General features: G+C 33.6%; 1 protein-coding gene across 1 annotated transcript in view; it reads right to left on the reverse strand.

The window, feature by feature from the left end:
• Positions 1-13,939, reverse strand: part of LOC134677990 (arginine-hydroxylase NDUFAF5, mitochondrial) — a 168,051-nt gene that overhangs the window by 38,584 nt on the left and 115,528 nt on the right. The gene's annotated exons all lie outside the window — the stretch shown is intronic.

Below are 13,939 nucleotides of genomic sequence, written 5' to 3' on the forward strand. Positions count from 1 at the left end.
CGCTACAAAGCGGAAAACGCATATTATCAGCTTCGCTCGTTGCTCGCGCTGGCAGTGAATATGCCAACTGATATGACAGCTTGGCCCGCAACTCAGCAAAGCCAATATTATCTTAAACTTTGACAGGGATTTTTCACTATTAAAATCCCTGGTCGTCTCAGGACAACGCGGGTACTGGGCGGGAAGGGATTATCATTTCGAAGTTTGTGCAGCTAATATAATTGAAATAGAACTTCACTTACAGGTAAGTTCGTTTAATTTCCAATTATTATTACGCTGCACAAACTTCTTCAATGATAAATAACTTGTAGATGTTTAGAGATAAGTATTCAAAGTTTGTTTTGGCTTTGTATTACAATAATGAAATCAATGATTAACAATTTCATTTTTAAAGTAGGTACCTTTTTAGTTATCATCAACTATTTTCAATATATATGTATATTTTGTTAACAACATTATTTAGAGATCTAGTGATTATAGAGATGATTATTTCATCAAACTGCCTGTCATATGATGATTGAAACAAAATTAATTTGTTTCTTATTAATAGGTATTTCATTAGTACCACTTAAAACTCAATTATTATAGGACTATCAAAGAAATCAAATGTTAGCATGAGATGCAATTTTTAACGAATTCAACAACTATAAGCAACTCTTGATAGTGTGTTGCTGCTTACAACCTTTAGTAGGTAACACTTATTTTCTCATTAACTAGATAGTAAGGATATATCTTTATATAATTATTAGAATTAGATGGAACTATGATTATGAAATTGAGCAAAATTATTAGAAGTGTCATGTTTTCTTCCATCAATATTAACTCCTAAACGATTTTGCTGCTTGTCAGCCTGAGCAGCCTTGTCAGGCTGCGCATAATGGGTTAAATGAGTGGTGAGATTAAAAAATATCAACACCACTATTTTTTAAGAGTAGGACTTAGTCCATCTACAAATCGTTTGGGAAGCGATTTTTTCTATGAAATAGACATAGAATTTTATTGCTTGAGTTGTAGTAGGTACTTATAGAAATTAGGAGTTAACATGCAATTTTGCATGAGGTTTTTGAAGGCAATAATATATAATCACTAACAATTTAATAATCTACCATCACGAATATTATCATTCATTTATATATAGCTAACCAATGTTTAGCTTAAGCAACCTTACTCAATTTCAATTTAGTTTTATCTTGAAAAATTAATTTTGAAGGTAGCAAAGGTTACTGTAATTTATAAAGCCATAAAGGTCTTTATCAAAAATCAGAATAAAGTTTCATATTTTATCAATTACAGGGTTTGCACGTTGCGTACAATCACAATGGCTAATAAAAGAAATAAAGTAATTTTTTACTTTTTCTGTCTGTACTTACCTAATGAAATATTTTCATTAGTTGGTGACATGTTGATAAGTAATTTAAGACTGATTAAGGTATCAGCTCACACTTTAATGTTGAGGTGGGTGTAATCTAAAAAACGTTTTTCCTAAAATGTTCAATTGTATCATTTGAGGAGAGCCTATTCCCCAATAAAAACCCAAGAACAAATTTACAGAAAATTACACTTCTATACCTAGCATAAGTAATGCTATTAAAACGGCAAGCACTTCTGGAACAGATACCATAAAATAATTAATGTAATTATTTTCACAAAACATACACCAGTATTTCAAGTGTTTAGGTATCATGCTGCTTGACGGTGTTGGGCGCAAGGGATTACACCATACTGTTGGCCTCACCAATCAGAAATTCCTCCTGTCTCCTCCTCCTCTTCCCTGCTCGTTCAGAGATGGCTGATGGCACTCCCCGGATAACACTGGGATAACCATGGATAAGACGCTGTTGAAACTTGAAATCGGTTAATAGAAGAAGTTTATTTAATTGAGAGCTGGGGCTCTAATCTTTACAATTAAATGTAACATATACTCATAAATATTTTTTTAAACTGAGTAGTTTCAGTGACCGTGCCTTCTGGTTTTCCTATAACTTTAATACCTTAGATTTCATTTCAAATTAATGAAAAGCATAAGTAGATAAAATAATTTTTATATTCATGAAAACGTGAAAGCATCTACTTATGTAGAAAAAACATCTGGGTTACTTCACCAGGATATATGTATAGCGTTCACATATTTCATCTGCACGGCTACCAATAACTCGATAGGTATATGAAGTTGCAAAATGTTGCAAGACATTTCAAATTTGTATTAAAACGTTGTATTAACTCTAAAATCCCAAGTTATCACTTAATAGCACAAATATATCATTTAAGTAGAATATTGTAATGTCTTCTTTCGCACCACTGCAAAATATTCCTAGACATAAAAATACAGGATTTAATTTCACCTATGGAGCATTCCATGAAATTGTCTACCGTTGTCCCGTAGAATGCTCCCTATTCGGTTTATAAATAATTGCGATAGCTGTGTTGTCAAGCTGTGCTCTCAGAAGCATCTCACAATCTGTTAAACCGGAAAGAAAGTCTTTAAACATAAAAGACCACCATAAACTGAACAAATTTAATGTAATACATATATATTCTTCTTGACTCCTTCCATAATCCAACAGCTAACTCATTGTAATCTGCCGCCCCAGCGTGTCAATAAACTATTACTGTAAGTAAGTAAATATCTGCAGAAAGTATATTTATAAATCTTTATTTTAATGAGCCACCAAAAAATGACACACTATGTTTCCTTAAAATATATTGAATTTAGTATACTTAAGTATGTATTTTTGTCTTTTCAGCTCTTTAACCCTTAAAGCGTTTGTGTAAACATACAAATAGCCAAACTTATCCTATGACTATACAAACAACCAATTTATATTAGCAATGTACCAATTTATAAAGGGCTTTATCTTTTGATTAACTTTGAATTTTTTCCCTAGTAGGTAAAGAAATAAATCTATATATTAGCCAGCTTTGTGAGGTACTAAGAAGCTAGTTCCATTTGATTATAACTCCACATAGGTAATGGTACCAAGACTATAATTAAGTGTGTCCTGTATAAGTACCTGCCCTACATAGTATAACATTTGTTATAAGGAGTATCAACAATAGATATATCTATCATCTAAACAGTCTGTGTGTGTATGTGATCTTAAACACTTCATAAAAGGTCTGGCACATATATCTAGCTAGAGAGATATCTAGTTTAATAGTCTAGGTATGTTAAGACTAAAAACTGAAATCTCATCTTTCCACATGAAACAGATATGTTTTCTACATTCAAGAAATCAAGTAAAAACATCTTGGAGCTAGTGCTCATTTAACAATTTTGTGTTCTTAGTTTCTGGCAATTCTAATATCTTGTTAACTTAAAACCGCTCAGTTGCACTACCTAAATGTGCTTATATTAATATATGGATCTTGCCTATAGGTACACCTATAAAGTGAACATTATTTTATAAGGTCATCATAGGCATATATTTGTACACACAGTATATACCTCAGTCACATATTTTTCTAGTATTCGACTATCAATTTCACAGAAGTGATCATATTTCGGAATACTTGCAGGTGCTGGCACAGATAAAAAAGGAACTTTGTATGAGATAGACCGGACAAAATTCTTATATGTGGAAAAAGGTAGGTTAGGTTCATACAATTAAGTAAACCACAGCTTTTAAGAATTTGTTCTAAATGAACACAGGCTGTTGTGATGTCGCTGTGTGCGACCACTGTTGCGACCACATTGTGACTGCAGAGAGGAAAGTCTTGCTCTGCTTCCTCTTCCTTGCTTTTGACCAGGGGTTTTTGTATATTGTTATGTTTAATAAATACTTTATTGTATGAAACAAATACAACAGCAATTCATACGTTAGAAAATATGGTTGGTAGTTGAGCCTTTGAATTTTAAAGTGCCAGGCTTACGGGCTGGGCTGCCGGAGTTTAAAGTTCTTCTGCTAAATTTTCTTAAAACATCACTTGTCAACAGCATGTTTAAAAGATTTAATAAACCTCTTATGCCATTTATTATGATTCAGTCTTTAATTTCAAAAAATGGACAGAATCACTTAAAAGTGACAATACCTTCTTATAGCTGGTACAGTACACAATTTTTGAGAGCTAAATCATCACAGTTAGAGAACAGGAAACTTTATTTTGTATCATTTCAATACTAAGCCTCGTTCCCCACTGGCAAGAATCTCGCCAGCTGCAGCTTAAGTCTCTGGGTTCATCTTCGGAGGACCAATAATTTCTTACAGCGCAGAGTAGTTTTTTGTAATCTTGTCCGGGTCATACTTCTTTTATAATGTTCTTAGTTATTTATCTGTAATCAAACAACAACACTATCCTATAAGGATTTTTCCTATAATATCCAAAATTCTGGTGCGTCCCTCCGACAATGTCAAGGTTTGCTCGCTTAATTCTTCGCTTGCTGACATTAGAATAAGTAAGTACCTTCTTAATTTCACCTACTTGAAGATGAGTATATATCAAGAGACGGCCTAATCTGGCATACCACATGATTAACTCATTAGGTTAAAAGCGGTGTCTAGTCAAACACGCCACAAAACCCAGTAGGTAAGTTTATCTAGCAAGACTTGTAGGTGGCTTATAAGGGTGCATTATCAGGTAGGACATGAGCAATGTCTCAGTGCTGTTGGCAAGGAATATGTGACAATATCCCTTGGCTATTGGCAGTGAACGCACCTAGTGTAGTACGCCAAGGTTGCCAAGTGCGAATATCAAACAGAGATGTCTAGATTAACACTCCAAAATGATTAGCACAGCCATTTTATGCAATTAGAAACAGATACTGAATAGCGCTCCAGAATGCATATGCACAGCACAATACTATCAGCAACCAGAGTTGGCTAGTTATAACACTCCAACGCACAGCACTAACACCAGATAGAAATAGCATAAACAAATCATATTTTTTACCTGATAATAATTAATGTTCCTTTTCGGAATATTAAGTGTATTAAATAATTAACCGAATGCTGGCACTATTGGAGAGCGAGGCTTACATCTGGATACCGAGCGATATCTACTTCTCGACGCCGGTGGCGGAGATAAGGATCTAGATTATGCAGAATAGGTTCAAGATCATGATCCCATCGATCGGTATGTAACGCGTATGCTCTTGATCTTCTCCAATCTTCTTATTTTATCTTCTTCTTTACATATTTCGTCCTAAAAACACTTTTATTTTAATAGGACGTAATGGCCGCGGCTGATGAAAAACGACAATGAGGGCGACAGAAGCGGCGCGCGCGCGGGGGCGCGACTATGCGTTCAGAGATCTGATACAAAATTTTGAATTCTCGTTGAGAAATTTTAACTTTTTACTCTGAATACTTAACATGGCCAGAGGCTGTATGATTACGCCTACTACAAGTTATTTATCATTGAAGAAGTTTGTGCAGCGTAATAATAATGGGTAGTATGTACGACAAGAAAATGTAGAAAATTATTTAAGGTGCCCCTTTCTACGTAACTGTCACATTTTTATATGCTTATATACGGCAACAATTTAGTATGGAAATTTATTAGTACTATTTTATTTAACTTACTATTTTATTTTATTCTATTTTGTATTTTATTTTATTTAGGTATACTATTTTATGTCTCACTATACCGGGTGTGGCCTGTAATATAAGCAAAAAATTTGACTGTAGGCTGCACTCCTCATACTGACCAACATTTGTTCAGCGACTTTAAAAATAACTTGTGGTTTTCTAAGATGCAATGTATTGCGAATATTGTTATGTTTAAGGCGTAACAAGCAACTTCAATCACAATGATATGGCGTGGCGATGGCGTCCATTGAAGATAACATTTATTTTGTATGAATAATAGCGAGTCTAAATACTTCATAATTTTTTAAAGTTGTTGAACTAAAGTGTCACCGTTTGAGGAGTACAATCTGTGTTTTAATTATTTGCTCGTGTTACAGGCCACACCCGGTATATCAGAATCCAGAAACTTTCAGTATGGCCCACGTATATATGTCCGACCAGGAAATTGTAGAAAATTATTGAGTGCGCCACTTCCTACGTATCTGTCACATCTTTTACGTAAAATGCAACAATGTAGTATGGAAGGGGTCCCTTTGTTTCCCATAAAGTTTTAAGTCATAATGTATTGTTTGTCATATTATCGTTAGTCATAAAACTGAAACCGTTAAGTTTTCAGGATTTTCGTAAGGTTATTCTGTAGGTAGTTTAGGTTAGGTTAGGTTTGTTTTATGGCAATCCTGAAAAGTTACGCGTTTCTGAGAAAAATCAATTATGACTTACGAAAATTCGGACAAACAATATATTATGACTTAAAACTATTTGGGAAACAATAGAGACCCAGTATGGAAATGTATTTATCCATTTTAATTTATTCCTCCTTTTATAATTTTTTATTTATTTTATTGTATGTCTACTATTTTATGTCGCACGATATATTCAAGAGTAACCGTATGATGATGATTTTAAGCTTAAAATACTTAATAAGTATAGTTCGTTTCTTTTAGCATTAGAAAGAACTTGCAAGAAGGTAAGCGATCTTGACATGTCTTTTAATTGAAAAACGCTTTTTGAAATTCAAAAACTATTACTTATGAAAGCAGAAGAATATAAATGATCGTATTAGATTCATAATTGTTAATACATATTTGCCGTAACTTATTTTAAAAATGTGTTTTTCAATTAAAATTAAGACACATCAAGATTGTTTACCTAATTTCTAATGCTAAAAAAAACGAACTATACGTATCTGTCACATCTTTTACGTAAAATGCAACAATGTAGTATGGAAATGTATTTATCCATTTTAATTTATTCCTCCTTTTATATTTTTTTATTTATTTTATTGTATGTCTACTATTTTATGTCGCACGATGTATTGAAGAGTAACCGTATGATGATGATTTTAAGCTTAAAATACTTAATAAGTATAGTTCGTTTTTTTTAGCATTAACGAACTATAGGTGTAATACAGCCAGACGGTATAATAGAGGGTTTTATAGGAGTTAGGGCGCAGTAAGTACACCTGTTTTTGGAAGACCGATCAAACGTAGCGCGTAAAAGCTTGGATGGTGTTATGCGATAAGTATTAACTCTTATAACGGGATTAATTTAATCGACGTAGAGATAATACTCACTCTCTCTCTCTCTCTTCTCTTCTCTCTTCTCTTCTCTTCTTCTCTTTCTCTCTTGTTGTCTCTGTTGGGCCCGATGGTTGACGGGTAGAGAATGCCATTAGGCATTAAGTCCGCCATTTGTACATTATATGTTTTGTGCAATAAAGTTTAAATAAATAAATAATAAAATCCTAGTGCTTAAATGGAAAACATTATTAAAGATAAAAAAAATTACTTTATTTGCAAAAGTAGTTGTAGGGTAAAATAATCAGAAATCTAAACGAGTTTTAAAAAATCTCTCTAGGTTAGTCAGTATCAAAACTAGCGGATCGAAAGTATTTACGACATGTATTTCGCTAAGATCCCCACGACACAGGCTCAGCCTAGTATTGGGATCACTCTGTACTGCCTCTCCTGATGTAATATTATTTACTGAAACTTATGTATATATTTAAGGGGGAGGCCTATGTTCAGTAATGGACGTCTTATGGCTCAGATGATGATGATGATGTATATATTTCGTGGACTGGTTATTATCGGTCTAAAAGTTGAAATGAATTTTTGAATTTTGAATTAAACTTAAAACTTTATTTCAAACAAAGGGACCGGCTGATACTTTTGGTGCATTTTGTTCTACCGCTACTATGATGCTGATTGCTGACTATACTAGGCCGATTACCTCAGATAAGAACCATCACAAAGAAATACATTGGTATTTGGTATGCATCTGTATTGTCGTAATTTAAATAAAAGTGTTTGTGTATTATGATACATGTACTGACAGGCAAGCCAATATACTGTATGTAGAAATAGTCTGTGATGTCCTGTATATATTAACCTTAGTTGTAGGAACATTAATTTAATGATTTCATACTGTTACTAACACATGTAACGTATTAATGTAATGTAATGTTATAATTTAATTTAATTTTAATTTTATTTATGTTTATTTTAATTTTATATGGACCTGCAAGCCTATTATGGATCGCTTTATCCACATTTATCCACGTGATAAAACAACTGTCACTTTTTAACTCCGCGGTATAGAAAGAGACGGACACCGTTTTATCACGTAGACAAATACGACCATCATATCCGTACAGGTCTGAAATAAAGAATATTCATTCATTCATTCATGGCAAGGTATTGCATGAACCTGTCACCCTAATCGAATCACTACAATATTGAAGCTTCTGTTCCAAAATTAAAAGAGTTGTATTTGATCCCCTTCATTTCGCGACAATTCAATATGGCCGTCTATTGTCTAAAACGCTAACTCACATCTGCGCTTTCAAAACTAACGCTCTGCAACTCGCAACCTTATATCAACGGGATACGGTTGTTTACAATTTTTTCTAAATTTTTGAGCGCTTTCTTAAGTTGGTGTAAGCTCTAAACACCAAAATATATTTGCACTTTTAAAACTTAAGCCACTCAATTCGGAACCTTATTCCATACACCTAAAGTTATTTTTTCTATTTTTTGATTCTTTTGAGTATTTTAGTAACTTTGTTCAAAGGTAATTCGTCGTTATTGCAAGCCAGAACGCTCTTTGATCCACTTTGCTGTTTTTTTACAAATAAAATGTTAGAATTCAATGGAGTTTTCTACTGAGATATGACATTTTGCTTCTGAGCAACTCAGGTTTAGGGTACGCACTCAAAAGGTGATATTAGCTGACCTTTTCGTTTTATCTAATTAAGAGATAATCTAAAGTTTATTACAGGTTCGTGATTTTACTTTGGTTTTATATTAATGTATTGTTGAGTGCCTACTTGCTCAATTTTAACATCTGTTACTAGGTTACTACTGTTAATAATATGCTCTTCAAAATAAATGTGTCGCTTTTATTTTAACAAATTCTTGTATATATTATAGCCCCTGAAAGAATAAATTTGAATTTGACCATATAAGTACCTACTTTAGGGGTCGACCATTAACATTGCCTACTGCACACAAAATTTCGAATTTTTAGCCCCTTTATCACACTTTTTCATACGAAAAAGATAGGTCGTTAATATGTTCTGCACAGTCATTCTTAGCATGTTTCCCCCTCCTCCCTCCTCTTGATGTAACGTAATATGTAGATGAATCCTTATTGACAATCGCCATTAATTAAGACTTAATTTTATTTATAAATCTTAGAAACAGTAGAAATATCTACAATTTGAAGGTATTAGGGATACGAATAGAATACTTAGTTTCAAAAAAGGCAACTTTGCCCTTTTAACACAACTTTGCCCGTGGCACGCGCACATTTCAGTAGAAATTAAAATATCATCAAAGTAGTGGAAGGTACCGTACAGTCAGATGTAGTGATAGTTAACCTTCAAACAATAAAAAAAATGCATGTTTGTTATCTCTGCAGCTGACTGTAAATATTTTTTAAAATATTTCCTGCAGATAAAAAATATAACTTATGTAAAGTACAAGCAATAAACTCGACAATTATCGTAAAAGCGGGCAAAGTTGTAATTCTTGTCTCCCATTTCATCAGTCACGTAAAAACTAATATTCTATGCGAATAGTGTCCTCTCGGTGCAAAGTTAACAATACAATCATCACAGGGTGAATACAGTTTATTAAATTCTGTGGCAGATAATTATTTGCCCCTAAATTGTTTCTATAGGTTAATATTTGATTAAATGTTACAAGATGTTGATTTTATTTGATGTTATCGAATTACGTTCTGACGTCTGCAGTCTAAGGGCCCGATTCGGATTTTGAAATAGACATCTATTAGATATCTTTTAGACATCACCAAGATACGATAACGATATGTTTAAGATCTAACCTGTCAAATTTGACATTTGCGCGATTCTGGAGATACTCTTGAACGTTTTCTACAGGATATAACTTAGAGATCCAATTCACATCTAATAGATACCTTACTCTATCTAACGTAGTTAAAAGTGACATTGGTTGCCCGAATTGCGCTGCAAAAGAGATCTAGTTGATATCTAAACTATAAGATATCTAGAATGGATCAAGTAGGTACGTGTCGTCTCTTGTGAATATCTTGAAGTTCGAATACGGCAGTAACATTGTTTTTATTAGTTACCTATAAGTCTGTATCTTTAGGTATTTAAATAAAAGTAAACAAAATCTACCCTCAAATGGCTCGTTAAGCCAGTTTAGGGTACCTAGATGAAAACATTACATGATCAAATAATGCAGGTGAAATAATGTAGATGAAAACATTACATGATCAAAATATCACGATTATAATGACATTTCCTCACTTTGTCCTATGCAAGTCTGTGTAGAGTTAGCTTAGACGGACCTTAATAGCTTTTTAACCCGTAAACTCTGTCAGAAGGGGTGACAGTTTGTATTGAATGCCAACCCGTCCCCTGGCGACGGTTAACCTTTGCTGCTAATTCTTACAGCGTTTAGGGCCATTATCCGACTACGTATAGCCCATTTAGTCCTATAATTAGGAAATTATTACAAAGGTGATGTCCGGTGTTTAGTTCATTTTCATCACACTCGCTTAGTAAATGTGGAATTGCACGCAGGTTTAGCGGGAGTTATAGAGAAAGCGTTCTCCCTAGGGAGTTATGAAGTTACTAGTGCCATAATTAACAGTTATTTGTCTTTATACTTAATTTTTGTATCGCAAGTGTGATGAAAAACATTGTGTGTAACTCGGGGCGTAATAGGTAATATTGCAAACTCGAGTCTATAAATCGCTCCGGCAAGCCGTCGCGATTTAACTTACTCTCGTTTGCAATATTCAACTTACGCCCCATGTTGCACAATGTACTATTAAAGTAGAGTCTATTCGGAAAGAGAAGAGTCGTGGAATATATTGGGCTCCATACATTCCACGACTCTTCTCTTTTCGCACAGACTTTCTTCTTACTGTTGCATATTCGAGAGATAGAGAGACAGCTAAGATAACCAAATTTAGATTTTTGCGTTTCGCGGTAATAAGCTCTCTGGGGGCCGATTTCTGAATTTCGATCGCTGGATTTCGTCACTCGAAAGTCGGTGGAAAACGGCGAAATGCAAATTTTTGAAATACGAGCGATCGAAATTTGGAATCTATTGGTATTGACCACTCGATTTCAATTCTATTAGTAGAATTTAAATGCCTAATAGCGGAGATATTATTGAACGAATTACACGAAATCGAGTGGTAGAAATTCAAAAATCGGCCCCTGTACACAAACCGCCTTGATGCATCAATGTCATGACATATTCACCTCTACCCCCCATAATATTCATTATAGAAAAAACTTCTTAAAAAAATTTAAGGCATAGTATGTAATTATGTATACGTTATTTTATGGTATACAATGGGTACTCTGGCGGCAGAACATTGCGGTAATACACCCTATTGATATTGATTTGACTCTCAATTAATCTCTCTTGCACTTAAGTGGGTACTAAATGTAAACCGCTTATGAATTGTATTGGAAAAACCGGTTAATAACCGGGTATTAACCGAAATTAGGTACTACATACTGCGTTTAAGTATCGCTAGAAAGAGTGAGATGGAAGGAAATGGAAATAAAAGACGAATAACTTTATTTTAATCTTTACTCGATTGACTTTCCATGATAGAGGGGCTACCGCGAAAACCGAAATTCGCAAATTGCGGGGAATTTTCTCTGTCACTCTAATTACGCCGTCATTGGAGTAAAAAAGAAAGATCCCCGCAATTTGCGAACTTCGATTTTCGCGGTTATAGCCCTGATGTTTTTCGACATGCGATAACTTGATAACAATAAAATGTTTTTAAAAAAAAGCGGTAATTGTAAACATTGTCCCACCACGCATACCTAACAGTAGGTAACTGAAAATCTAAATTTTGTTAAAACTTGGATTTTTTTGGAGAGAATACTTTAATTTTAATGAGTTTTCAAAGCATGCGAGGTAGGGCAGAATACGTTAATTAATATTGTATGATTTTGTTCTGAAAAATACAATCAAGGCCAAGATTTGATATTATTACGGACTATTATTGACTAGATATTAAAAACAAAATAACAATGTGACTAGAAAAACACCTTATACTATTGACTGTCTCCAAGTATAATTCTAACACGGTACATTATTTACGCGTAAGTTAGGACAAGTTTGCCCATGTATTGCAACTTTGCACCATCGAAGTGCAGTAGTGATATTTAATAATTAAATTTACATTAGGTATTTGATTTGTGTTATTATTTATTGTTTTGTGTAGAAACAGTCTATACACATTATTTTTAGCTAATTGAAAAGACATATTGGTAACAACCACAGATGTAACAACTACATACATATATTGTTTATTTTTGCGAAGAAATCTCTATCAACTTTTTTGAAGAGCTTCCCTTTAGCTGGAAATGAACTCTTAGGGTAATTAATACGTTCACTTAATAAGGTTTTTAGCAATAAATTAAATATACTTGGTCAAGCAGATCTTGTCAGTAGAAAAAGGCGGCAAATTTGAAAAATGTAGGCGCGAAGGGATATCGTCCCATAGAAAATTTGAATTTCGCGCCTTTTTTTACTGACAAGATTTGCTTGACCAGCTATAAACTAATATAGTTACCACTTTCGTTATTAGTAAACCATTAGTGAGACTACATTGCTTATGTTCAAAAGTTAATTAGGTACCTTTTCTATAGGTTACCCATACTAGAAGTACTTAATCAAAATATTTATGGTAACATAAATCTTATACTATTATTGAGCTCACAGTAATCTATACGTATTTACATTTTTATTATTCTGTAAAATAATTACATTTTATCGTCATAGCTTGTAATCGCCTGGCAAAATGGCGCATCCATGACTGATAATGAAACTATAAGGGATTTTTATTATAATTTTAAAAAGAATGAAGTACACAATATTATATTATAAATTAAGCCTTACGTCGGACTTGAAGAAAATATCTTTTTGGCACGTAAAAATCATCTATATGGCCTAACTAATTAATATAATATATGCTTTAATATAGTGCGAATAACTTAAATTGTATAAATAAAAGGGTTTCCTGTCTTAAAATCATCACAATGACTGTAAAAATCTAGAACTAGAGACTACAGAACAATAAGTTATCTTAGATATTATAATTAACTAGCACACGAAATCACATGTATTATTTACATACTCTTATTGCACTCAACGACTCTATTATTTTTAATTAATTCCCACACATCTGTGAACATGTTTCTACAAAAGTTCTATATTTATAATTCTTAAAACTAAAGAATATCAACATTTTTGTGTATAACAAATCACAAACACATACACCAGTAACACCAGTGGAGTTGCAAGTGCGTTGCCGGCCTTTTAAGATGAGAGAACACTCTTTTCTTGAAGGTAGAAGAACTATCGGTGCGGAAATACCGCAGCAAGCTTTCATAACACAGTTTATAGTTCGTTTTTTTAGCATTGGGATAAGACTACGCGATCTTGAAGTGTCTTTTAATTGAAAAACGCCTTTTAAAAATCAGTAACTATTACTCATGAAAACAAAAGCATGTAAATAATCGTATTATGTTTCATAATTGTTACATATTTGCCGTGACTTATTTTCCAAAAGTGTTTTTTTTTTAATACACGTCAAGATTGTTTACCTTTTCTTCTAATGCTAAAAAAACTAACTATAATTCGAGGCAGGAAGTTTCTGGAGAAACGCACAGTTGAGGATTGCCGTGAGTGACGAGGATGGAAATTTTGTCATGGAATGCTGTGAAAATGTCAGTCATGTCTGACGCATCGTCCTACGTAGGCGAACAACACGCGAACGCGAAGCGAAGTGATGAAATCGAAGCGAAGTGAATCAATCCTTTGATACCTATAGAAGTGTCCAACGATGGGCGATCTCGTTGCGAACGCGAATGCCTTGGGCCCGCCGCGCCG

Source organism: Cydia fagiglandana, chromosome 27 (assembly GCF_963556715.1).
Source record: "Cydia fagiglandana chromosome 27, ilCydFagi1.1, whole genome shotgun sequence".
Classification (NCBI taxonomy): Eukaryota; Metazoa; Arthropoda; class Insecta; order Lepidoptera; family Tortricidae; genus Cydia; species Cydia fagiglandana.